The sequence below is a fragment of the Toxotes jaculatrix genome, chromosome 24 (assembly GCF_017976425.1).
Source record: "Toxotes jaculatrix isolate fToxJac2 chromosome 24, fToxJac2.pri, whole genome shotgun sequence".
Taxonomy (NCBI): domain Eukaryota; kingdom Metazoa; phylum Chordata; class Actinopteri; family Toxotidae; genus Toxotes; species Toxotes jaculatrix.
In genome coordinates this window covers 2,013,225-2,038,330 of record NC_054417.1, presented here as the reverse complement: position 1 = coordinate 2,038,330, position 25,106 = coordinate 2,013,225, and the positions used below count along the sequence as shown (strand labels likewise).

General features: G+C 35.7%; 1 protein-coding gene across 3 annotated transcripts in view; it reads left to right on the top strand.

The window, feature by feature from the left end:
- Window positions 1–25,106, top strand: part of s100b (S100 calcium binding protein, beta (neural)) — a 614,446-nt gene that overhangs the window by 139,549 nt on the left and 449,791 nt on the right. The window lies entirely within an intron of this gene.

Below are 25,106 nucleotides of genomic sequence, written 5' to 3'. Positions count from 1 at the left end.
AATTTTTTTTCGGCCTCAAAATGTCATAAAAAACGTCATAGTATAGTAAGGCGTCGAAATAGGGCAAAAAAAGTCACAAATTTTTTCGGCCTCAAAATGTCATAAAAAATGTCATAGTATACTATTGCGTTTTTTTCGGGCAGAAAAAGTCAAAATTTTATTCGACCTCAAAATGTCATAAAAACGTCATAGTATAGTAAGGCGTCGAAATAGGGCAAAAAAAGTCAAATTTTTTTTCGACCTCAAAATGTCATAAAAAACGTCATAGTATAGTATGCCGTTTTTTTCGGGCAAAAAAAGTCAAAATTTTTTTTCGGCCTCAAAATGTCATAAAAAACGTCATAGTATAGTATGCCGTTTTTTTCGGGCAAAAAAAGTCAAAATTTTTTTCGACCTCAAAATTTCATAAAAAACGTCATAGTATGGTATTGCATTTTTTTCGTGCAAAAAAAGTCAAAATTTTTTTCGACCTCAAAATGTCATAAAAAACGTCATAGTATAGTATGCCGTTTTTTTCGGGCAAAAAAAGTCAAAATTTTTTTCGGCCTCAAAATGTCATAAAAACGTCATAGTATAGTAAGGCGTCGAAATAGGGCAAAAAAAGTCAAAAATTTTTTCGACCTCAAAATGTCATAAAAAACGTCATAGTATAGTATGCGGTTTTTTTCGGGCAAAAAAAGTCAAAATTTTTTTCGGCCTCAAAATGTCATAAAAAACGTCATAGTATAGTATTGCGTTTTTTTCGGGCAAAAAAAGTCAAAATTTTTTTCGACCTCAAAATGTCATAAAAAACGTCATAGTATAGTATGCCGTTTTTTTCGGGCAAAAAAAGTCAAAATTTTTTTCGGCCTCAAAATTTCATAAAAAACGTCATAATATACTATGCCGTTTTTTTCGGGCAAAAAAAGTCAAAATTTTTTCAGCCTCAAAATGTCATAAAAAACGTCATAGTATAGTATTGCGTTTTTTTCGGGCAGAAAAAGTCAAAAAATTTTTCGACCTCAAAATGTCATAAAAAACGTCATAGTATAGTATGCCGTTTTTTTCGGGCAAAAAAAGTCAAAAATTTTTTCGGCCTCAAAATTTCATAAAAAACGTCATAGTATAGTATTGCGTTTTTTTCGGGCAGAAAAAGTCAAAAAATTTTTCGACCTCAAAATGTCATAAAAAACGTCATAGTATAGTATGCCGTTTTTTTCGGGCAAAAAAAGTCAAAAATTTTTTCGACCTCAAAATTTCATAAAAAACGTCATAGTATGGTATTGCATTTTTTTCGTGCAAAAAAAGTCAAAATTTTTTTCGACCTCAAAATGTCATAAAAAACGTCATAGTATAGTATGCCGTTTTTTTCGGGCAAAAAAAGTCAAAAAATTTTTCGGCCTCAAAATTTCATAAAAAACGTCATAGTATAGTATGACGTTTTTTTTCGGGCAGAAAGAGTCAAAAAATTTTTCGGCCTCAAAATGTCATAAAAAACGTCATAGTATAGTATGCCGTTTTTTTCGGGCAAAAAAAGTCAAAATTTTTTTCGGCCTCAAAATGTCATAAAAAACGTCATAGTGTTGTATGCCGTTTTTTTCGGGCAAAAAAAGTCAAAAATTTTTTCGGCCTCAAAATGTCATAAAAACGTCATAGTATAGTAAGGCGTCGAAATAGGGCAAAAAAAGTCAAAAATTTTTTCGACCTCAAAATGTCATAAAAAACGTCATAGTATAGTATGCCGTTTTTTTCGGGCAAAAAAAGTCAAAATTTTTTTCGGCCTCAAAATGTCATAAAAAACGTCATAGTATAGTATTGCGTTTTTTTCGTGCAAAAAAAGTCAAAAAATTTTTCGGCCTCAAAATGTCATAAAAAACGTCATAGTATAGTATTGCGTTTTTTTCGGGCAGAAAAAGTCAAAATTTTTTTCGACCTCAAAATGTCATAAAAAACGTCATAGTATAGTATGCCGTTTTTTTCGGGCAAAAAAAGTCAAAATTTTTTTCGGCCTCAAAATGTCATAAAAACGTCATAGTATAGTAAGGCGTCGAAATAGGGCAAAAAAAGTCACATTTTTTTTCGACCTCAAAATTTCATAAAAAACGTCATAGTATAGTAAGGCGTTTTTTTCGGGCAAAAAAAGTCAAAATTTTTTTCGACCTCAAAATGTCATAAAAAACGTCATAGTATAGTATTGCGTTTTTTTCGGGCAGAAAAAGTCAAAATTTTTTTCGACCTCAAAATGTCATAAAAAATGTCATAGTATAGTATGCCGTTTTTTTCGGGCAAAAAAAGTCAAAATTTTTTTCGGCCTCAAAATGTCATAAAAACGTCATAGTATAGTAAGGCGTCGAAATAGGGCAAAAAAAGTCACATTTTTTTTCGACCTCAAAATGTCATAAAAAACGTCATAGTATAGTATGCCGTTTTTTTCGGGCAAAAAAAGTCAAAATTTTTTTTCGGCCTCAAAATGTCATAAAAACGTCATAGTATAGTAAGGCGTCGAAATAGGGCAAAAAAAGTCAAATTTTTTTTCGACCTCAAAATGTCATAAAAAACGTCATAGTATAGTATGCCGTTTTTTTCGGGCAAAAAAAGTCACAAATTTTTTCGGCCTCAAAATGTCATAAAAAACGTCATAGTATAGTATTGCGTTTTTTTCGGGCAAAAAAAGTCAAAATTTTTTTCGGCCTCAAAATGTCATAAAAATGTCATAGTATAGTAAGGCGTCGAAATAGGGCAAAAAAAGTCAAATTTTTTTTCGACCTCAAAATGTCATAAAAAACGTCATAGTATAGTATGCCGTTTTTTTCGGGCAAAAAAAGTCAAAATTTTTTTTCGGCCTCAAAATGTCATAAAAACGTCATAGTATAGTAAGGCGTCGAAATAGGGCAAAAAAAGTCACGTTTTTTTTCGACCTCAAAATGTCATAAAAAACGTCATAGTATAGTATGCCGTTTTTTTCGGGCAAAAAAAGTCAAAAATTTTTTCGGCCTCAAAATGTCATAAAAAACGTCATAGTATAGTATTGCGTTTTTTTCGTGCAAAAAAAGTCAAAAATTTTTTCGACCTCAAAATGTCATAAAAAACGTCATAGTATAGTATGCCGTTTTTTTCGGGCAAAAAAAGTCAAAAAATTTTTCGGCCTCAAAATGTCATAAAAACGTCATAGTATAGTAAGGCGTCGAAATAGGGCAAAAAAAGTCACAAATTTTTTCGGCCTCAAAATTTCATAAAAAACGTCATAGTATGGTATTGCATTTTTTTCGTGCAAAAAAAGTCAAAATTTTTTTTCGGCCTCAAAATTTCATAAAAACGTCATAGTATAGTAAGGCGTCGAAATAGGGCAAAAAAAGTCAAATTTTTTTTCGACCTCAAAATGTCATAAAAAACGTCATAGTATAGTATGCCGTTTTTTTCGGGCAAAAAAAGTCAAAATTTTTTTTCGGCCTCAAAATGTCATAAAAAACGTCATAGTATAGTAAGGCGTCGAAATAGGGCAAAAAAAGTCACAAATTTTTTCGGCCTCAAAATGTCATAAAAAATGTCATAGTATAGTATTGCGTTTTTTTCGGGCAGAAAAAGTCAAAATTTTATTCGACCTCAAAATGTCATAAAAAACGTCATAGTATAGTATGCCGTTTTTTTCGGGCAAAAAAAGTCAAAAAATTTTTTCGGCCTCAAAATGTCATAAAAACGTCATAGTATAGTAAGGCGTCGAAATAGGGCAAAAAAAGTCAAATTTTTTTCGACCTCAAAATGTCATAAAAAACGTCATAGTATAGTATGCCGTTTTTTTCGGGCAAAAAAAGTCAAAATTTTTTTTCGGCCTCAAAATGTCATAAAAAACGTCATAGTATAGTATGCCGTTTTTTTCGGGCAAAAAAAGTCAAAAAATTTTTCGGCCTCAAAATGTCATAAAAACGTCATAGTATAGTAAGGCGTCGAAATAGGGCAAAAAAAGTCACAAATTTTTTCGGCCTCAAAATTTCATAAAAAACGTCATAGTATGGTATTGCATTTTTTTCGTGCAAAAAAAGTCAAAATTTTTTTTCGGCCTCAAAATTTCATAAAAACGTCATAGTATAGTAAGGCGTCGAAATAGGGCAAAAAAAGTCAAATTTTTTTTCGACCTCAAAATGTCATAAAAAACGTCATAGTATAGTATGCCGTTTTTTTCGGGCAAAAAAAGTCAAAATTTTTTTTCGGCCTCAAAATGTCATAAAAAACGTCATAGTATAGTAAGGCGTCGAAATAGGGCAAAAAAAGTCACAAATTTTTTCGGCCTCAAAATGTCATAAAAAATGTCATAGTATAGTATTGCGTTTTTTTCGGGCAGAAAAAGTCAAAATTTTATTCGACCTCAAAATGTCATAAAAACGTCATAGTATAGTAAGGCGTCGAAATAGGGCAAAAAAAGTCAAATTTTTTTTCGACCTCAAAATGTCATAAAAAACGTCATAGTATAGTATGCCGTTTTTTTCGGGCAAAAAAAGTCAAAATTTTTTTTCGGCCTCAAAATGTCATAAAAAACGTCATAGTATAGTATGCCGTTTTTTTCGGGCAAAAAAAGTCAAAATTTTTTTCGACCTCAAAATTTCATAAAAAACGTCATAGTATGGTATTGCATTTTTTTCGTGCAAAAAAAGTCAAAATTTTTTTCGACCTCAAAATGTCATAAAAAACGTCATAGTATAGTAAGGCGTCGAAATAGGGCAAAAAAAGTCAAATTTTTTTTCGACCTCAAAATGTCATAAAAAACATCATAGTATAGTATGCCGTTTTTTTCGGGCAAAAAAAGTCAAAAAATTTTTTCGGCCTCAAAATGTCATAAAAAACGTCATAGTATAGTATTGCGTTTTTTTCGTGCAAAAAAAGTCAAAATTTTTTTCGGCCTCAAAATGTCATAAAAAACGTCATAGTATAGTAAGGCGTCGAAATAGGGCAAAAAAAGTCAAAAATTTTTTCGGCCTCAAAATTTCATAAAAAACGTCATAGTATAGTATTGCGTTTTTTTCGGGCAGAAAAAGTCAAAATTTTTTTCGACCTCAAAATGTCATAAAAAACGTCATAGTATAGTATGCCGTTTTTTTCGGGCAAAAAAAGTCAAAAATTTTTTCGGCCTCAAAATGTCATAAAAAACGTCATAGTATTGTATGCCGTTTTTTTCGGGCAGAAAAAGTCAAAAATTTTTTCGGCCTCAAAATGTCATAAAAACGTCATAGTATAGTAAGGCGTCGAAATAGGGCAAAAAAAGTCAAATTTTTTTTCGACCTCAAAATGTCATAAAAAACGTCATAGTATAGTATGCCGTTTTTTTCGGGCAAAAAAAGTCAAAATTTTTTTCGGCCTCAAAATGTCATAAAAAACGTCATAGTATAGTATGCCGTTTTTTTCGGGCAAAAAAAGTCAAAAATTTTTTCGACCTCAAAATTTCATAAAAAACGTCATAGTATAGTATTGCGTTTTTTCGGGCAGAAAAAGTCAAAAATTTTTTCGACCTCAAAATGTCATAAAAAACGTCATAGTATAGTATGCCGTTTTTTTCGGGCAAAAAAAGTCAAAAATTTTTTCGGCCTCAAAATGTCATAAAAAACGTCATAGTATTGTATGCCGTTTTTTTCGGGCAAAAAAAGTCAAAAATTTTTTCGGCCTCAAAATGTCATAAAAACGTCATAGTATAGTAAGGCGTCGAAATAGGGCAAAAAAAGTCAAAAATTTTTTCGACCTCAAAATGTCATAAAAAACGTCATAGTATAGTATGCCGTTTTTTTCGGGCAAAAAAAGTCAAAATTTTTTTCGGCCTCAAAATGTCATAAAAAACGTCATAGTATAGTATGCCGTTTTTTTCGTGCAAAAAAAGTCAAAATTTTTTTCGGCCTCAAAATGTCATAAAAAACGTCATAGTATAGTAAGGCGTCGAAATAGGGCAAAAAAAGTCAAAAATTTTTTCGGCCTCAAAATTTCATAAAAAACGTCATAGTATAGTATTGCGTTTTTTTCGGGCAGAAAAAGTCAAAATTTTTTTCGACCTCAAAATGTCATAAAAAACGTCATAGTATAGTATGCCGTTTTTTTCGGGCAAAAAAAGTCAAAATTTTTTTCGGCCTCAAAATTTCATAAAAAACGTCATAGTATAGTATTGCGTTTTTTTCGGGCAGAAAAAGTCAAAAAAAATTTCGACCTCAAAATGTCATAAAAAATGTCATAGTATAGTATGCCGTTTTTTTCGGGCAAAAAAAGTCCAAATTTTTTTCGACCTCAAAATTTCATAAAAAACGTCATAGTATAGTATGCCGTTTTTTTCGGGCAAAAAAAGTCAAAATTTTTTTCGGCCTCAAAATGTCATAAAAAACGTCATAGTATTGTATGCCGTTTTTTTCGGGCAAAAAAAGTCAAAAATTTTTTCGGCCTCAAAATGTCATAAAAACGTCATAGTATAGTAAGGCGTCGAAATAGGGCAAAAAAAGTCAAAAATTTTTTCGACCTCAAAATGTCATAAAAAACGTCATAGTATAGTATGCCGTTTTTTTCGGGCAAAAAAAGTCACAAATTTTTTCGGCCTCAAAATGTCATAAAAAATGTCATAGTATAGTATTGCGTTTTTTTCGGGCAGAAAAAGTCAAAATTTTATTCGACCTCAAAATGTCATAAAAACGTCATAGTATAGTAAGGCGTCGAAATAGGGCAAAAAAAGTCAAATTTTTTTTCGACCTCAAAATGTCATAAAAAACGTCATAGTATAGTATGCCGTTTTTTTCGGGCAAAAAAAGTCAAAATTTTTTTCGGCCTCAAAATTTCATAAAAAACGTCATAGTATAGTATTGCGTTTTTTTCGGGCAGAAAAAGTCAAAAAAATTTTCGACCTCAAAATGTCATAAAAAATGTCATAGTATAGTATGCCGTTTTTTTCGGGCAAAAAAAGTCAAAATTTTTTTCGACCTCAAAATTTCATAAAAAACGTCATAGTATGGTATTGCATTTTTTTCGTGCAAAAAAAGTCAAAATTTTTTTCGACCTCAAAATGTCATAAAAAACGTCATAGTATAGTATGACGTTTTTTTCGGGCAGAAAGAGTCAAAATTTTTTTCGGCCTCAAAATGTCATAAAAAACGTCATAGTATAGTATGCCGTTTTTTTCGGGCAAAAAAAGTCAAAATTTTTTTTCGGCCTCAAAATGTCATAAAAACGTCATAGTATAGTAAGGCGTCGAAATAGGGCAAAAAAAGTCAAATTTTTTTTCGACCTCAAAATGTCATAAAAAACGTCATAGTATAGTATGCCGTTTTTTTCGGGCAAAAAAAGTCACAAATTTTTTCGGCCTCAAAATGTCATAAAAAACGTCATAGTATAGTATTGCGTTTTTTTCGGGCAAAAAAAGTCAAAATTTTTTTCGGCCTCAAAATGTCATAAAAATGTCATAGTATAGTAAGGCGTCGAAATAGGGCAAAAAAAGTCAAATTTTTTTTCGACCTCAAAATGTCATAAAAAACGTCATAGTATAGTATGCCGTTTTTTTCGGGCAAAAAAAGTCAAAATTTTTTTTCGGCCTCAAAATGTCATAAAAACGTCATAGTATAGTAAGGCGTCGAAATAGGGCAAAAAAAGTCACGTTTTTTTTCGACCTCAAAATGTCATAAAAAACGTCATAGTATAGTATGCCGTTTTTTTCGGGCAAAAAAAGTCAAAAATTTTTTCGGCCTCAAAATGTCATAAAAAACGTCATAGTATAGTATTGCGTTTTTTTCGTGCAAAAAAAGTCAAAAATTTTTTCGACCTCAAAATGTCATAAAAAACGTCATAGTATAGTATGCCGTTTTTTTCGGGCAAAAAAAGTCAAAAAATTTTTCGGCCTCAAAATGTCATAAAAACGTCATAGTATAGTAAGGCGTCGAAATAGGGCAAAAAAAGTCACAAATTTTTTCGGCCTCAAAATTTCATAAAAAACGTCATAGTATGGTATTGCATTTTTTTCGTGCAAAAAAAGTCAAAATTTTTTTTCGGCCTCAAAATTTCATAAAAACGTCATAGTATAGTAAGGCGTCGAAATAGGGCAAAAAAAGTCAAATTTTTTTTCGACCTCAAAATGTCATAAAAAACGTCATAGTATAGTATGCCGTTTTTTTCGGGCAAAAAAAGTCAAAATTTTTTTTCGGCCTCAAAATGTCATAAAAAACGTCATAGTATAGTAAGGCGTCGAAATAGGGCAAAAAAAGTCACAAATTTTTTCGGCCTCAAAATGTCATAAAAAATGTCATAGTATAGTATTGCGTTTTTTTCGGGCAGAAAAAGTCAAAATTTTATTCGACCTCAAAATGTCATAAAAAACGTCATAGTATAGTATGCCGTTTTTTTCGGGCAAAAAAAGTCAAAAAATTTTTTCGGCCTCAAAATGTCATAAAAACGTCATAGTATAGTAAGGCGTCGAAATAGGGCAAAAAAAGTCAAATTTTTTTTCGACCTCAAAATGTCATAAAAAACGTCATAGTATAGTATGCCGTTTTTTTCGGGCAAAAAAAGTCAAAATTTTTTTTCGGCCTCAAAATGTCATAAAAAACGTCATAGTATAGTATGCCGTTTTTTTCGGGCAAAAAAAGTCAAAAAATTTTTCGGCCTCAAAATGTCATAAAAACGTCATAGTATAGTAAGGCGTCGAAATAGGGCAAAAAAAGTCACAAATTTTTTCGGCCTCAAAATTTCATAAAAAACGTCATAGTATGGTATTGCATTTTTTTCGTGCAAAAAAAGTCAAAATTTTTTTTCGGCCTCAAAATTTCATAAAAACGTCATAGTATAGTAAGGCGTCGAAATAGGGCAAAAAAAGTCAAATTTTTTTTCGACCTCAAAATGTCATAAAAAACGTCATAGTATAGTATGCCGTTTTTTTCGGGCAAAAAAAGTCAAAATTTTTTTTCGGCCTCAAAATGTCATAAAAAACGTCATAGTATAGTAAGGCGTCGAAATAGGGCAAAAAAAGTCACAAATTTTTTCGGCCTCAAAATGTCATAAAAAATGTCATAGTATAGTATTGCGTTTTTTTCGGGCAGAAAAAGTCAAAATTTTATTCGACCTCAAAATGTCATAAAAACGTCATAGTATAGTAAGGCGTCGAAATAGGGCAAAAAAAGTCAAATTTTTTTTCGACCTCAAAATGTCATAAAAAACGTCATAGTATAGTATGCCGTTTTTTTCGGGCAAAAAAAGTCAAAATTTTTTTTCGGCCTCAAAATGTCATAAAAAACGTCATAGTATAGTATGCCGTTTTTTTCGGGCAAAAAAAGTCAAAATTTTTTTCGACCTCAAAATTTCATAAAAAACGTCATAGTATGGTATTGCATTTTTTTCGTGCAAAAAAAGTCAAAATTTTTTTCGACCTCAAAATGTCATAAAAAACGTCATAGTATAGTAAGGCGTCGAAATAGGGCAAAAAAAGTCAAATTTTTTTTCGACCTCAAAATGTCATAAAAAACATCATAGTATAGTATGCCGTTTTTTTCGGGCAAAAAAAGTCAAAAAATTTTTTCGGCCTCAAAATGTCATAAAAAACGTCATAGTATAGTATTGCGTTTTTTTCGTGCAAAAAAAGTCAAAATTTTTTTCGGCCTCAAAATGTCATAAAAAACGTCATAGTATAGTAAGGCGTCGAAATAGGGCAAAAAAAGTCAAAAATTTTTTCGGCCTCAAAATTTCATAAAAAACGTCATAGTATAGTATTGCGTTTTTTTCGGGCAGAAAAAGTCAAAATTTTTTTCGACCTCAAAATGTCATAAAAAACGTCATAGTATAGTATGCCGTTTTTTTCGGGCAAAAAAAGTCAAAAATTTTTTCGACCTCAAAATTTCATAAAAAACATCATAGTATGGTATTGCATTTTTTTCGTGCAAAAAAAGTCAAAATTTTTTTCGACCTCAAAATGTCATAAAAAACGTCATAGTATAGTATGCCGTTTTTTTCGGGCAAAAAAAGTCAAAAAATTTTTCGGCCTCAAAATTTCATAAAAAACGTCATAGTATAGTAAGGCGTCGAAATAGGGCAAAAAAAGTCAAATTTTTTTTCGACCTCAAAATGTCATAAAAAACATCATAGTATAGTATGCCGTTTTTTTCGGGCAAAAAAAGTCAAAAAATTTTTTCGGCCTCAAAATGTCATAAAAAACGTCATAGTATAGTATTGCGTTTTTTTCGTGCAAAAAAAGTCAAAATTTTTTTCGGCCTCAAAATGTCATAAAAAATGTCATAGTATAGTAAGGCGTCGAAATAGGGCAAAAAAAGTCAAAAATTTTTTCGGCCTCAAAATTTCATAAAAAACGTCATAGTATAGTATGCCGTTTTTTTCGTGCAAAAAAAGTCAAAATTTTTTTCGGCCTCAAAATGTCATAAAAAATGTCATAGTATAGTAAGGCGTCGAAATAGGGCAGAAAAAGTCAAAATTTTTTTCGACCTCAAAATGTCATAAAAAACGTCATAGTATAGTATGCCGTTTTTTTCGGGCAAAAAAAGTCAAAAATTTTTTCGGCCTCAAAATGTCATAAAAAACGTCATAGTATTGTATGCCGTTTTTTTCGGGCAGAAAAAGTCAAAAATTTTTTCGGCCTCAAAATGTCATAAAAACGTCATAGTATAGTAAGGCGTCGAAATAGGGCAAAAAAAGTCAAATTTTTTTTCGACCTCAAAATGTCATAAAAAACGTCATAGTATAGTATGCCGTTTTTTTCGGGCAAAAAAAGTCAAAATTTTTTTCGGCCTCAAAATGTCATAAAAAACGTCATAGTATAGTATGCCGTTTTTTTTGGGCAAAAAAAGTCAAAAATTTTTTCGACCTCAAAATTTCATAAAAAACGTCATAGTATAGTATTGCGTTTTTTCGGGCAGAAAAAGTCAAAAATTTTTTCGACCTCAAAATGTCATAAAAAACGTCATAGTATAGTATGCCGTTTTTTTCGTGCAAAAAAAGTCAAAATTTTTTTCGACCTCAAAATGTCATAAAAAACGTCATAGTATAGTATGCCGTTTTTTTTCGGGCAAAAAAAGTCAAAATTTTTTTCGGCCTCAAAATGTCATAAAAAACGGCATAGTATAGTAAGGCGTCAAAATAGGGCAAAAAAAGTCAAATTTTTTTTCGACCTCAAAATGTCATAAAAAACGTCATAGTATAGTAAGGCGTCAAAATATGGCAAAAAAAGTCAAAAATTTTTTCGGCCTCAAAATGTCATAAAAAACGTCATAGTATAGTATGCCGTTTTTTTCGGGGAAAAAAAAGTCAAAAATTTTTTCGGCCTCAAAATGTCATAAAAAACGTCATAGTATAGTATGCCGTTTTTTTCGGGCAAAAAAAGTCAAAATTTTTTTCAGCCTCAAAATGTCATAAAAAACGTCATAGTATAGTATGCCGTTTTTTTCGGGCAAAAAAAGTCAAAAATTTTTTCGGCCTCAAAATGTCATAAAAAACGTCATAGTATAGTATGCCGTTTTTTTCAGGCAAAAAAAGTCAAAATTTTTTTCGGCCTCAAAATGTCATAAAAACGTCATAGCATAGTAAGGCGTCGAAATAGGGCAAAAAAAGTCAAAAATTTTTTCGGCCTCAAAATGTCATAAAAAACGTCATAGTATAGTATGCCGTTTTTTTCGGGCAAAAAAAGTCAAAAATTTTTTCGGCCTCAAAATGTCATAAAAAACGTCATAGTATAGTATGCCGTTTTTTTCGGGCAAAAAGAGTCAAAAATTTTTTCGGCCTCAAAATGTCATAAAAACGTCATAGTATAGTAAGGCGTTGAAATAGGGCAAAAAAAGTCAAAATTTTTTTTGGCCTCAAAATTTCATAAAAAACGTCATAGTATAGTATGCCGTTTTTTTCGTGCAAAAAAAGTGAAAATTTTTTTCGACCTCAAAATTTCATAAAAAACGTCATAGTATAGTATTGCGTTTTTTTCGGGCAGAAAAAGTCCAAATTTTTTTCGGCCTCAAAATGTCATAAAAAACGTCATAGTATAGTATGCCGTTTTTTTCGGGCAAAAAAAGTCAAAATTTTTTTCGGCCTCAAAATGTCATAAAAAACGTCATAGTATAGTATGCCGTTTTTTTCGGGCAAAAAGAGTCAAAAATTTTTTCGGCCTCAAAATGTCATAAAAACGTCATAGTATAGTAAGGCGTTGAAATAGGGCAAAAAAAGTCAAAATTTTTTTAGGCCTCAAAATTTCATAAAAAACGTCATAGTATAGTATGCCGTTTTTTTCGGGCAAAAAAAGTCAAAATTTTTTTCGGCCTCAAAATGTCATAAAAAACGTCATAGTATAGTATGCCGTTTTTTTCGGGCAAAAAGAGTCAAAAATTTTTTCGGCCTCAAAATGTCATAAAAACGTCATAGTATAGTAAGGCGTCGAAATAGGGCAAAAAAAGTCAAAATTTTTTTTGGCCTCAAAATTTCATAAAAAACGTCATAGTATAGTATTGCGTTTTTTTCGGGCAGAAAAAGTCAAAAATTTTTTCGACCTCAAAATGTCATAAAAAACGTCATAGTATAGTATGCCGTTTTTTTCGTGCAAAAAAAGTCAAAATTTTTTTCTACCTCAAAATTTCATAAAAAACGTCATAGTATAGTATTGCGTTTTTTTCGGGCAGAAAAAGTCCAAATTTTTTTCGGCCTCAAAATGTCATAAAAAACGTCATAGTATAGTATTGCGTTTTTTTCGTGCAAAAAAAGTGAAAATTTTTTTCGACCTCAAAATTTCATAAAAAACGTCATAGTATAGTATTGCGTTTTTTTCGGGCAGAAAAAGTCCAAATTTTTTTCGGCCTCAAAATGTCATAAAAAACGTCATAGTATAGTATGCCGTTTTTTTCGGGCAAAAAAAGTCAAAATTTTTTTCGGCCTCAAAATGTCATAAAAAACGTCATAGTATAGTATGCCGTTTTTTTCGGGCAAAAAGAGTCAAAAATTTTTTCGGCCTCAAAATGTCATAAAAACGTCATAGTATAGTAAGGCGTTGAAATAGGGCAAAAAAAGTCAAAATTTTTTTTGGCCTCAAAATTTCATAAAAAACGTCATAGTATAGTATGCCGTTTTTTTCGGGCAAAAAAAGTCAAAATTTTTTTCGGCCTCAAAATGTCATAAAAAACGTCATAGTATAGTATGCCGTTTTTTTCGGGCAAAAAGAGTCAAAAATTTTTTCGGCCTCAAAATGTCATAAAAACGTCATAGTATAGTAAGGCGTCGAAATAGGGCAAAAAAAGTCCAAATTTTTTTTGGCCTCAAAATTTCATAAAAAACGTCATAGTATAGTATTGCGTTTTTTTCGGGCAGAAAAAGTCAAAAATTTTTTCGACCTCAAAATGTCATAAAAAACGTCATAGTATAGTATGCCGTTTTTTTCGTGCAAAAAAAGTCAAAATTTTTTTCGACCTCAAAATTTCATAAAAAACGTCATAGTATAGTATTGCGTTTTTTTCGGGCAGAAAAAGTCCAAATTTTTTTCGGCCTCAAAATGTCATAAAAAACGTCATAGTATAGTATTGCGTTTTTTTCGGGCAGAAAAAGTCAAAAAATTTTTCGACCTCAAAATGTCATAAAAAGATAGGTTGTGAGATAAGTTGTGATTAATGCTGTGTTTCCTCCATGGTGTGGGGGGAACAGTACAGAGCTGGGCTTCAGAAGATTCTTGGTTCAAATCCCACTTTCCCCTTTTCTTTTAAAGACAAAGTTTTTGTCTGAATGATTGAATTAAATGGAGATACGTTGTGCTCAATGTTGTATTTCCTCCGTGGTGTAGGGGAAACAGTACAGAGCTTTGCAGACATTTTATATTGCAGTATACAATATTAGGGTGATAACAGACAACTTCAAAGCACACTTCTTACCTCTGTAGAAGATTTTCCTGCCTCTGAAGGTGAAGACCTCCCCGGCATTGTGCCACTTCTGCAGGGCAGGTGAGAGCTGAGGGGGCGGGATGTGCAGGTAGACGGCGACCAGCGGGATGCAGATCAGACCCACATGAATCCACCGCTCTCTCATCTTGAGCTCAGCGGTGGGGGAGTCGCATTCCTACCCTCTGACAGACGCAACAACAACAACACGAGAAACAGGATCATGAGAAGGTGGGCTCGCTGTTTGTCAGGTCACGCGTGGAGGCGTGATCACTGACAGGAGAGAGGCAACATTACCGCCTCCCCACCAACACTGCAGAGAGTAATGCATTCACTGTACAGCAAGGTAAGCCCGAGAGACGTTTACTGCCCTCTGCTGGTCTGGATGTGCAGCCTCCCCATATAACCCGATCGGTGTCAAATCATCCAAAATTGGTTTAGTACTTTGAAAGGTATCATCAGTATTGTCATAAAAATACAAAGGTACATTTCTCCTTATGATTTGTATCAAAATTCTTTTTCCCTAAGGAAATAAAGTACCCTGTGCAGATAGATACCAGTGTATGCCTAGTCTTTATTCTTGAAAAATGCTAGATAGATACCAGTCTGAAAAAGGCTGCGGACGTCTCACTCTGCTCCTGTTTCTGCTTTTCCGACCCAGGCCTGACTGGGAAATCTCAGAGGCGTGGTCAGTTTATGGGTCTTGTCACCTTTCAGGATGTCAAGATCGAGTGAGTCATCATAATAGTATGCGATCTTTGCTGAAAGGAGGAGGACCGAAGAGACATTTACTACCCTCTGCTGGTGTGGACATGCAGTGACATATCTTCCGTGAACTGTTGCACAATGTGCAAAAACAAAGAAAAAAGAAATTAAATTCTATACATATATATACATATACACATAAATACACACACAGACACACACACATATATGTATGTATGTATGTATGTATGTATGTATGTGTGTATGTGTGTGTGTATTAGGAGTGGTTAATCGGTGCAGGGACAGTGTGATGTAGCCAGTTAACCTAATGTGCATGTTTCTGGGATTGTGGGAGGAAGCCGGGGAGAGAGCAAGAGAGAGAGAGAGATTAAGAAGTTAATAAGACCGTTATTATTAAGAACGTTTATTGTGTGTCTGCGTGTTCAGATTTGACTGAGCTTTGACTGACGTTTTGCTGTTTTTCACTTTCTATTTGGATCGTAATTATTTTCAGTACATGAATGTGTTGTCACTGATTTATTGATCGAACACCTGGTTTCGTTTACTTCCTTTCATTGCCTAAAGAGACCAGCAGGGGGAGCAACAGGGCCAGACGCTGACTTAGGAAACACCGGAAACACCCGCTCTCCTCGACCTCGGACCCCGACTGACGTCCCCTGCATCTTCCGGCTTCCTGCGCCTTGTGTCGGTTTTCAGCAGCTGCGCGTTTTATTACATAAACTTCTTTATTGCTAAGAGTAATTCTAACACTTCTTCTATAATCTGCTGTCGTAATGTAAAGTTTAATGTTCGCTCACCTTTGGGAGGAGATAACGTGACTGTACGAAAATGTTTGACCTTATTTCTGGTGTCTAATTAAAAATCTGTGCCAGGCATATCTTTGTTTTTGTCCTGATCTTGTGCGAATTAGCAGAGACCCTTTGAATTGTTTAACATTTGACTTTGAGCATAAAAATGTCTAAAACCCACAGAACAAAACCGCCAGGTTCCTCTACTGAATTACTTAACTGATTGATTACTTCATTTACTCCATTACTTAACTGTTCAATTACTTATGTAATCAATTACTGAACTACTTGATTACTGATTTACTCGATTACTAATCTACTCTATTACTTCATTTAACGAGTAAATTGACTACTCGATTACCTCTTTACTTGATTACTTAACTAATTAATTACTATTGTAATTAGTATTGTAATGATTACGGAAACTACTCGATTACCTCATTTACTCACTTAATCGATTACTAATGTAATTAGTAATGTAATACAGATATATAGATATATACAGAGAGAGAGAGAGATTAAGAAGAAATCTGAACTTCTCTTATCACAACCCATTATTATTACATCATTGCCCACAAAGACAGTACTTTATATACTAGGATCAGCCATTTTAGTCTCGAGGACACACTTATTCAGAGCTTAAAACAGTTTGAGAGGAAATAATGGGAACTGGAAACTGGATGGGCCTTTTCAGTTTTGCAGCCACATAATCTGAACTTTTACAGTTTGCAGAGGAAGTAAAGTAATTTCCAAATCATCAATCGACAAAAATACAAAAACCTTCTCACTCTTATTCACAAACAAAGAGGTAGTGAGAGTTAGATTCATACATTTCTTTACTTAACTATGTCAGTTTATACTATATTCAACAGTGATTGATCTACTCTGTTCATCAGCTACAATCTAATGGCTAAAACACGTTTGGGAATTGTGCAGTTGTGCAGAAAAGCAGCTCTCTGAGGAGAAAATCACCCTCAGTCAAGACTGTGACTTACTGCAAAGACCCTTGCTTGCCCCTCACGGAAGATAATATGTCACTGCACATCCACACCAGCAGAGGGCGGTAAACGTGTCTCCGGTCCTTCTCCTTTCAGCAAAGATGAGTCTATTAATGTGATGAGTCACTCGCTCTTGACATCCTGAAAGGTGACAAAAACCATAACTGAGCACGCCTCTGAGATTTCCCTGGGTCGGAAAAGCGGAAACAGAAGCAGAGGGAGACGTCCAGAACCTTTTTTAGACTAGGCATACACCGGTATCTATCTGCACAGGGTACTGTTACTGACAGCAGGCTATGAATGTAGCTCTGTGTTTTAGCCTACAGCGATTTACTGTGATGGGAAAGAGGTTCCGGAGCGGGAGTGAGCGTCTTCATTCCTGAGCGGATTAATGGACTTCGCGATGGAACAACGGTGTCCTCGGTAAACGTAAGTTTCACGGAGTCAAAAATACGTTTATTGTGTGTCTGCGTGTTCAGATTTGACTGAGCTTTGACTGACGTTTTGCTGTTTTTCACTTTCTATTTGGATCGTAATTATTTTCAGTACATGAATGTGTTGTCACTGATTTATTGATCGAACACCTGGTTTCGTTTACTTCCTTTCATTGCCTAAAGAGACCAGCAGGGGGAGCAACAGGGCCAGACGCTGACTTAGGAAACACCGGAAACACCCACTCTCCTCGACCTCGGACCCCGACTGACGTGCCTCTGCATCTTCCGGCTTCCGGCTTCCTGCGCCTCGTGTCGGTTTTCAGCAGCTGCGCGTTTTATTACATAAACTTCTTTATTGCTAAGAGTAATTCTAACACTTCTTCTATAATCTGCTGTCGTAATGTAAAGTTTAATGTTCGCTCACCTTTGGGAGGAGATAACGTGACTGTACGAAAATGTTTGACCTTATTTCTGGTGTCTAATTAAAAATCTGTGTCAGGCATATCTTTGTTTTTGTCCTGATCTTGTGCGAATTAGCAGAGACCCTTTGAATTGTTTAACATTTGACTTTGAGCATAAAAATGTCTAAAACACACAGAACAAAACCGCCAGGTTCCTCTACTGAATTACTTAACTGCTTGATTACTTCATTTACTCGATTACTTAACTGTTCAATTACTTATGTAATCAATTACTGAACTACTTGATTACTGACTTACTCGATTACTAATCTACTCTATTACTTCATGTAATGAGTAAATTGACTACTCGATTACCTCTTTACTTGATTACTTAACTAATTAATTACTATTGTAATTAGTATTGTAATGATTACGGAAACTACTCGATTACCTCATTTACTCACTTAATCGATTACTAATGTAATTAGTAATGTAATACAGATATATAGATATATACAGAGAGAGAGAGAGATTAAGAAGAAATCTGAACTTCTCTTATCACAACCCATTATTATTACATCATTGCCCACAAAGACAGTACTTTATATACTAGGATCAGCCATTTTAGTCTCGAGGACACACTTATTCAGAGCTTAAAACAGTTTGAGAGGAAATAATGGGAACTGGAAACTGGATGGGCCTTTTCAGTTTTGCAGCCACATAATCTGAACTTTTACAGTTTGCAGAGGAAGTAAAGTAATTTCCAAATCATCAATCGACAAAAATACAAAAACCTTCTCACTCTTATTCACAAACAAAGAGGTAGTGAGAGTTAGATTCATACATTTCTTTACTTAACTATGTCAGTTGATACTATATTCAACAGTGATTGATCTACTCTGTTCATCAGCTACAATCTAATGGCTAAAACACGTTTGGGAATTGTGCAGTTGTGCAGAAAAGCAGCTCTCTAAGGAGAAAATCACCCTCAGTCAAGACTGTGACTTAATGCAAAGACCCTTGCTTGCCCCTCACGGAAGATAATATGTCACTGCACATCCACACCAGCAGAGGGCAGTAAACGTGTCTCCGGTCCTCCTCCTTTCAGCAAAGATGAGTATATTAATATGATGAGTCACTCGCTCTTGACATCCTGAAAGGTGACAAAAACCATAACTGAGCACGCCTCTGAGATTTCCCTGGGTCGGAAAAGCGGAAACAGAAGCAGAGGGAGACGTCCAGAACCTTTTTTAGACTAGGCATACACCGGTATCTATCTGCACAGGGTACTGTCACTGACAGCAGGCTATGAATGTAGCTCTGTGTTTTAGCCTACAGCGATTTACTGTGATGGGAAAGAAGTTCCGGAGCGGGAGTGAGCGTCTTCATTCCTGAGCGGATTAATGGACTTCGCGATGGAACAACGGTGTCCTCGGTAAACGTAAGTTTCACGGAGTCAAAAATACGTTTATTGTGTGTCTGCGTGTTCAGATTTGACTGAGCTTTGACTGACGTGTTGCTGTTTTTCACTTTCTATTTGGATCGTAATTATTTTCAGTACATGAATGTGTTGTCACTGATTTATTGATCGAACACCTGGTTTCGTTTACTTCCTTTCATTGCCTAAAGAGACCAGCAGGGGGAGCAACAGGGCCAGACGCTGACTTAGGAAACACCGGAAACACCGGAAACACCCACTCTCCTCGACCTCGGACCCCGACTGACGTGCCTCTGCATCTTCCGGCTTCCGGCTTCCTGCGCCTCGTGTCGGTTTTCAGCAGCTGCGCGTTTTATTACATAAACTTCTTAATTGCTAAGAGTAATTCTAACATTTCTTCTATAATCTTCTGTCGTAATGTAAAGTTTAATGTTCGCTCACCTTTGGGAGGAGATAACGTGACTGTACGAAAATGTTTGACCTTATTTCTGGTGTCTAATTAAAAATCTGTGTCAGGCATATCTTTGTTTTTGTCCTGATCTTGTGCGAATTAGCAGAGACCCTTTGAATTGTTTAACATTTGACTTTGAGCATAAAAATGTCTAAAACCCACAGAACAAAACCGCCAGGTTCCTCTACTGAATTACTTAACTGATTGATTACTTCATTTACTCCATTACTTAACTGTTCAATTACTTATGTAATCAATTACTGAACTACTTGATTACTGACTTACTCGATTACTAATCTACTCTATTACTTCATGTAACGAGTAAATTGACTACTCCATTACCTCTTTACTTGATTACTTAACTAATTAATTACTATTGTAATTAGTATTGTAATGATTACGGAAACTACTCGATTACCTCATTTACTCACTTAATCGATTACTAATGTAATCAGTAATGTAATACAGATATATAGATAGATATATACAGAGAGAGAGAGAGATTAAGAAGAAATCTGAACTTCTCTTATCACAACCCATTATTATTACATCATTGCCCACAAAGACAGTACTTTATATACTAGGATCAGCCATTTTAGTCTCGAGGACACACTTATTCAGAGCTTAAAACAGTTTGAGAGGAAATAATGGGAACTGGAAACTGGATGGGCCTTTTCAGTTTTGCAGCCACATAATCTGAACTTTTACAGTTTGCAGAGGAAGTAAAGTAATTTCCAAATCATCAATCGACAAAAATACAAAAACCTTCTCACTCTTATTCACAAACAAAGAGGTAGTGAGAGTTAGATTCATACATTTCTTTACTTAACTATGTCAGTTTATACTATATTCAACAGTGATTGATCTACTCTGTTCATCAGCTACAATCTAATGGCTAAAACACGTTTGGGAATTGTGCAGTTGTGCAGAAAAGCAGCTCTCTGAGGAGAAAATCACCCTCAGTCAAGACTGTGACTTAATGCAAAGACCCTTGCTTGCCCCTCACGGAAGATAATATGTCACTGCACATCCACACCAGCAGAGGGCGGTAAACGTGTCTCCGGTCCTCCTCCTTTCAGCAAAGATGAGTATATTAATATGATGAGTCACTCGCTCTTGACATCCTGAAAGGTGACAAAAACCATAACTGAGCACGCCTCTGAGATTTCCCTGGGTCGGAAAAGCGGAAACAGAAGCAGAGGGAGACGTCCAGAACCTTTTTTAGACTAGGCATACACCGGTATCTATCTGCACAGGGTACTGTCACTGACAGCAGGCTATGAATGTAGCTCTGTGTTTTAGCCTACAGCGATTTACTGTGATGGGAAAGAAGTTCCGGAGCGGGAGTGAGCGTCTTCATTCCTGAGCGGATTAATGGACTTCGCGATGGAACAACGGTGTCCTCGGTAAACGTAAGTTTCACGGAGTCAAAAATACGTTTATTGTGTGTCTGCGTGTTCAGATTTGACTGAGCTTTGACTGACGTGTTGCTGTTTTTCACTTTCTATTTGGATCGTAATTATTTTCAGTACATGAATGTGTTGTCACTGATTTATTGATCGAACACCTGGTTTCGTTTACTTCCTTTCATTGCCTAAAGAGACCAGCAGGGGGAGCAACAGGGCCAGACGCTGACTTAGGAAACACCGGAAACACCCACTCTCCTCGACCTCGGACCCCGACTGACGTGCCTCTGCATCTTCCGGCTTCCGGCTTCCTGCGCCTCGTGTCGGTTTTCAGCAGCTGCGCGTTTTATTACATAAACTTCTTAATTGCTAAGAGTAATTCTAACACTTCTTTTATAATCTTCTGTCGTAATGTAAAGTTTAATGTTCGCTCACCTTTGGGAGGAGATAACGTGACTGTACGAAAATGTTTGACCTTATTTCTGGTGTCTAATTAAAAATCTGTGTCAGGCATATCTTTGTTTTTGTCCTGATCTTGTGCGAATTAGCAGAGACCCTTTGAATTGTTTAACATTTGACTTTGAGCATAAAAATGTCTAAAACCCACAGAACAAAACCGCCAGGTTCCTCTACTGAATTACTTAACTGATTGATTACTTCATTTACTCCATTACTTAACTGTTCAATTACTTATGTAATCAATTACTGAACTACTTGATTACTGACTTACTCGATTACTAATCTACTCTATTACTTCATGTAACGAGTAAATTGACTACTCCATTACCTCTTTACTTGATTACTTAACTAATTAATTACTATTGTAATGATTACGGAACTACTCGATTACCTCATTTACTCACTTAATCGATTACTAATGTAATCAGTAATGTAATACAGATATATAGATATATACAGAGAGAGAGTTGCTCAAAGCTGTGTTTCCTCCGTGGTGTAGGGGAAACAGTACAGAGCTGGTCTTCAGAAGATTCTTGGTTCAAATCCCACTCTCCCCTTTTCTTTTAAAGACAAAGTTTTTGTCTGAATGATTGAATCAAATGGAGATACGTTGTACTCAATGCTGTATTCCCTCCGTGGTGTAGAGGAAACAGTGAAGGGCTGGGCTTCCAAAAGTCCCTGGTTCGAATCCAGCCTGTAGCAAACATTTTGGAATTTGGCCGCTTGAATCATCTTGTACTGCATTCATGAAGACAAACTGAACCAAATACTAGTGTGAAAGATGGTGGCAGAGCACGAAGATTAAGTGCTCGTATGCAGAAGGTTGCTGGTTCAAGACCAGGAGGAGTCTCTGAGAAGAGAGACTGAGAGACTGAGACAAGAGGGTCTCAGACGAGAGCGCTCGCGAAGAGGGGCTCAGACGAGCGCACGAGGAGGAGGGCTGAGAAAAGAACGAACGAGATTCCAAAATGTGAGCGAGAGACAAATGAAACACGGACTCAATGAATCAAATATCGAACGAGATTCCAACAAAACGAAGTCCCACAGCAACACTGGCCAGTGGCATAAGGAAGGGCGCTACATGAGCACGAAAGAAAGAAGCGCGAGGGGCAATGAGACAGAGGAAACAGAGAAAGGGGGCAACCAGAGAGAGAGATGGGGGCAACCAGAGAGAGAGAAGAGAAAGGGGGCGAGAGAGGGGAGAAGATGAAACAAAGAAAAAAAAATTTTTTCTTTTTTTTTTGCTCCAAAAAACAAAGAAATTCCCAAATTCTTGCTAAAATGATGTAATAGCCACTATGTCCTGACCAAGGTTTGAACCCTGATCTTCTGCTTTCAAACCCCTGCCACTACCACTGCGCCACAGTGGCTTCACATGTCAATATGTGTTCGGCTGCTATTTGTCAGAGACGACCTAATAGCCAACAACAAAAAAAAAAAAAAAAATTAAATTCGATTTAAACACATAGACAGAAGCTAATATGCATATATTTTACAAAACAAATTAAAATAAGTATTTATTTCCTGAGATGAACTTTGGAAACTTTTTGCACTTATTTTTTTGAACTATAATTGTTTACGCAGTCATTATCTTACATTTTTAATTAAAGTCAAAAGACATGAACTGAATCAAATCAGTTGAAATCAAAAAAGGAAAAGGTACAGTATGTGTGAGGCTAGACTTTTTAAGAGTTTGCATTATTTGGCACGGTGGGCGGGGGGGGTTGGCACTTACAGGTAAAGACGGATGAACTGCGGATGAGGGTTGACGGGGTCCAGAGGTCCATAGATCGTGTGCACTGCAAAACAAAATGGAGGAAAGAGGGTAACTGAGGAATAGATGGGAGGAGGAGCACTGAAAAGTGGAGGATACACAAGGGAGGTCTTAAAAGGTCCATAATTAAATAGCATATTTCCACACACACACGCACACACATGCACCGCCCCCCTCCCTCCCCAGCTCAGGATCACAGATGGACTACACGGCCGCTCCTCACAGTGTAAGCAGCTTAGTGTCAGCAGCCCTCTGGCTGAGGCTGTTGGGCTAATACACCCTAAGGAAGTTGTTTTTCGCCTACACAAAAGCCCTCTGATTTGCCCACACGCACATCGGGATGTCTGATGCAACTGTAAACTCACGTGGGATGAAGGTGGAAGTGAGCGCGCCCACCCATCGCTCTCTGTGTTTCAGTCTCTGGTTGATGTACTGGAGAACGCTGAGAGAAAGAGAGAGAGAGAGAGGACAGAATCAGATGCGAGTGAACAGAGAGGCACAGCAACGAAGGAACACAAAGAGATAACTAATTAAATAACTAAAAGATGATTAAAAGTGTTGAAAGGAATGACTGAAAGGATGTGACCTCAGATAACAAGAACTCCACACACCATTACACTGACAATGTTTTAGCCTGAAATTGAAAAGCCTGAAGATTGCAGATGCAAATCCTCGCCTTTGAGTATTTTATTATAAATAAACAAACTTTTTCAAAGGGGTCAGAACACCAGATAGAATCTACAATGCCTGCCAAAGAAGGTTTCTCTTACACTGTGTATCAGTGTGAGAAAGAAAAACGGGAGTGCGGAATAACTCTGCTACAGGTGCAGGTACAGACTAGCTCCCAGTCTACATTTCATGGTCACAGAGACAGAAAAGGAAAAACATTTTCAAATAAGCTTTCTTTATCCATTTGGGATCCTTATCCAACCAGTCTTTATATTTGGGATTTATGAGCCAGTCGTCAGAGAATTTATATTTACCCATAACGAGTTCTGTCAACGATCATAAACAGGCATTTTGAACAGCTCGCTCACAGTGTGGACATCACCCGTCTGTGGAAGCAGCAGTGAAACTTGATGAGACCTGGGCGGGCCAATAGGTTGGAGGAGGATAAGAGTAGAGGGCTGGGCATTCAACTTGTCAATCGGGCCAAATGTTTTCTGGGACGCGTAGCCATGGATCTATCATATGAACGCATTGCTGTTTTATACAGTCTACAGCCTGCTGTGTGCTCTCACACAAACATTTTAGCTGTGCTGCTAAGGGCCTTAAAAACATCCATCCATTTCTTTTTTTAGATACTCATAATTGTATGTTTTAGAAAATAGAACAGTGGTAATAGTCTTGGAAACATGAATATTTTTCCATACAATAGTTTCAATTTTCCATACTTTTCCAAACCTGGAAATTTATAAAATCAAATTCCATACTTTCCATACTTGCATAGGAACCGTGAAGAACAATCTCATCGCTGGGTCCATTTAATACCTGCTCTGGTGCTTTTGATCACATCACATGATCTGCATCAGGTTCATTTTTAAGTCAATGTGAATGATTTCCTAAGTGTCCAGACCAAAAAAGCACACAAGAAGGAAATCTGAACATCTGAAATTTCAGGACACATCCACCTACTGATGAAGATCATGTGTTATGACTGAAAGCTGCAGAACAGCTCAACTGGTTCTGACCGTTGGTCAGCCAAAAAAAAAAAAAACCCAATTTGAAGCCTATCTCTGATACAATATCAATTAAACTAATAGTTCTGAAGTTGGAAGATACTGGTAGATCAATCAATAATCATTATCGGCAGCCTGTGAGAGCCTTTGCAGACATTTTATATTGCAGTATACAATATTAGGGTGATAACAGACAACTTCAAAGCGCACTTCTTACCTCTGTAGAAGATTTTCCTGCCTCTGAAGGTGAAGACCTCCCCGGCATTGTGCCACTTCTGCAGGGCAGGTGAGAGCTGAGGGGGCGGGATGTGCAGGTAGACGGCGACCAGCGGGATGCAGATCAGACCCACATGAATCCACCGCTCTCTCATCTTGAGCTCAGCGGTGGGGGAGCCGCATTCCTTCCCTCTGAGAGACGCAACAACAACAACACGAGAAACAGGATGATGAGAAGGTGGGCTCGCTGTTTGTCAGGTCACGCGTGGAGGCGTGATCACTGACAGGAGAGAGGCAACATTACCGCCTCCCCACCAACACTGCAGAGAGTAATGCATTCACTGTACAGCAAGGTAAGCTGCGTGCATCTGTACGTGCTGGATGTCAGAGAGAAAAATCAATGGCGTCCACCAACTCGTGGCAGGAGAACGCGAATCTAAACCTCCACCGTCCTGATTCAGGCCCGTGTTTACTTTGTTTAGACAGCAGTACTTACAG